Raw genomic sequence first — 3,266 nt, 5'->3', positions numbered from 1 at the left:
TAAGGAATGGATTTTTGTTTTGTAATTTTGTGTTCCTGGGTATATTCCTAGGAGTGGTATAGCTGGATCGCATGGGAGATTAATTTCCAGTTTTTGGAGGAATCTCCATATTGCTTTCCATAATGGTTGAACTAGACGGCTTTCGCACCACCAGTGGATAAGAGTTTCTTTCTCTCCACATCCCCAACAACACTTTATTCTCATTCTTTGTGATGTGTGCTATTCTCTGTGGTGTGAGGTGGTACCTCATAGTTGTTTTGATTTGCATCTCCCTGATGGTTAGTCATGTGGAGCATTTTTTCATGTGTCTTTTGGCCATTTGTATTTCTTTGTCAAAGTGTCTGTCCATTTCTTCTCCCCATTTTTTGATGGGATTCCTGTAAAGTTCTGTCAGTGCCTTGTATATTTTGGAGATTAGCCCCTTATCTGATGGGTATTGGGTGAATAGTTTCTCCCACTCAGTGGGGGGGTCTTGTATCCTGGGCGCTATTTCCTTTCAGGTGCAGAAGCTTCTCAGCTTAATATATTCCCATCTGTTAATCTCTGCTTTCACTTGCTTGGAGAGTGCAGTTTTCTCCTTGAATATGCCTGTAGTCTCAATGTCCTGGAGTGTTTTACCTATGTGTTGTTCTATATATCTTATGGTTTCGGGTCTATTGAGGTCTTTAATCCATTTGGATTTTACCTTCCTGCATGATGTTAGCTGGGGGTCTAAGTTCAATTTTTTGCAAGTGGCTAGCCAGTTGTGCCAACACCACTTGTTGAAGAGGCTTTCTTTGCTCCGTTTAGGATTTCTTGCTCCTTTATCAAACATTAGGTGATTGTATGTCTGGGGAACATTTTCTGAGTATTCAAGCCTATTCCACTGATCTGAGGGCCTGTCCTTATTCCAATACCATGCTGTTTTGATAACTATTGCTTTGTAGTAAAGTTTAAAGTTGGGGAAAGTAATTCCTCCCATATTCCTGTTCCCAATGATTGCTTTAGCTATTCTAGGGTGTTTATTGTTCCATATTAATTTCAAAAGTGCCTGATCCACTTCTTTGAAGAATGTCATGAGTATCTTTAGAGGGATAGCATTAAATCTGTATAATGCCTTGGGGAGTATTGGCATTTTGATGATGTTAATCCTGACAATCCATGAGCAGGGTATGTGTTTCCATTTCTGCGTGTCCTCTCTTATTTCTTGGAGCAGAGTTTTATAGTTTTTTTTGTATAGGTGCTTCACATTTTTAGTCAAGTTGATTCCAAGATATTTGAGTTTGTGTGGCACTATTGTGAATGGAATTGTTTTCTTAATGTCCATTTCTTGCTTATTGCTATTGGTGTATAGAAAGGCCATTGATTTTTGTGTGTTAATTTTGTAGCCGGTCACCTTGCTATATGAGTCTATTGTTTCTAGAAGCTTTTTGGTAGAGTGTTTAGGGTTTCTAAGTAGAGTATCATGTCATCTGTAAACAGTGAGAGCTTGACTTCTTCCTTTCCTACCTAGATTCCCTTGATATCTTTTTCTTGCCTAATCGCTATAGCGAGTACTTTCAGTGCTATGTTGATTAGGAGTGGTGAGAAAGGACAGCCTTGTCTTGTGCCAGAATTTTAGTTTTTCTCCGTTGAGGATAATATTTGCCACTGGCTTGTGGTAGATGGCCTTAACTATATTGAGAAAGGTTCCTTTTATTCCCATCTTGCTGAGAGTTTTGATCAAGAATAGGTGTTGGACCTTATCAAATGCTTTCTCTGCATCTATTGATATGATCATGTGGTTTTTATTTTTCTTGTTGTTGATATTGTGTATTATGTTGATAGATTTATGGATGTTAAACCATCCTTGCATTTCTGGGATGAAACCTACTTGATCGTAGTGGATGATCTTCTTAACGAGGCATTGAATCCTATTTGCCAGGATTTTGTTGAGGATCTTTGCATCTGCATTCATCAGCGATATTGGTCTGTAATTTTCTTTTTTTTTTATATCATCTCTGTCTCATTTAGGTATCAAGGAGATGTTGGCTTCATAAAAGCTATTTGGAAGTGTTTCCGTTTGTTCAATGCCATGAAAGAGTCTTGCCAGGATTGGTAGTATTTCCTCTTGGAAAGTTTGAAAGAATTCATTAGTGAATCCATCTGGGCCTGGGCTTTTGTTTTTGGGCAGACATTTGATTATGGTTTTAATTTCATCAATAGTGATGGGGGTGTTTAGATATGCTACATACTCTTCTTTAATCGTGGAAGATTATAAGAGTCCAAGAATTTATCCATTTCTTCTAGGTTCTCATTTTTAGTGGCATAGAGGTTCTCAAAGTAGTTTCTGATTACCCATTGAATCTCTGCCATATCAGTAGTGATCTCTCCTTCTCAGTTCCTAATATGAGTTATCAAGTTTTTCTCTATCTCTTTCTTTGTTAGTTTTGCCAGTGATCTATCAATCTTGTTTATTTTTTCAAAGAACCAACTTCTGCTTTCGTTAATCTTTCAGATTGGTTTTTGGGTTTCCACTTTGTTGATTTCTGCCCTCAGCTTTGTTATTTCCTTCTGTATCCCTATTTTTGGGTCTTTCTGTTGAGCACTTTCGTGTTCTATTAGCTGTGTCATTAAGCTACTCAGGTAAGCTCCTTCTTCCTTCCTGATGTGTGCTTGCAAACCTATAAATTTTCCTCTAAGTACTGCTTTTGCTGTTCCATAAGTTCTGATAGTTTGTGTCTTTATTGTCATTTGTTTCGAGGAACCTTTTAATTTCCTCCTTGATTTCATCTCGGACCCACTGGTTATTCAGTGTGAGGCTGTTTAACTTCCAGGTGTTAAAGTTTTTCTTCTGTGTCCCTTTGGAATTCACAAATAATTTCAGAGCCTTGTGGTCAGCGAAGTTAGCCTGCAAAATTTCTATCCTCTTGATATTATGGAGGTATGTTTTATGTGCCAGCATGTAGTCTATCCTGTAGAATGTCCCATGTACATTGGAGAAGCATGTGTATCCAGGTTACTGGGGATGGAGTGTCCTAGATATATATATATATATATATATATATATATATATATATATATATATATATATATATATATATATATTCACTAGGCCTCTTTCTTCCGTTTCTCTTTTCAGGTCTAGTATATTCTTTTTGTGTTTCAGTCTGGTTGACCTATCCAGTATTGACAAAGTCATGTTGAGGTCCCCCACAATTATTGTGTTGTTATTGATATTGTTTTTCAGATATGTCAACAATTGTATTAAATATTTTGCTGGCCCCTCATTCGGTGCATATATGTTT

This window comes from Suncus etruscus, chromosome 3 (genome assembly GCF_024139225.1).
Source record: "Suncus etruscus isolate mSunEtr1 chromosome 3, mSunEtr1.pri.cur, whole genome shotgun sequence".
NCBI lineage: Eukaryota > Metazoa > Chordata > Mammalia > Eulipotyphla > Soricidae > Suncus > Suncus etruscus.
This window is presented reverse-complemented; position numbering follows the sequence as displayed.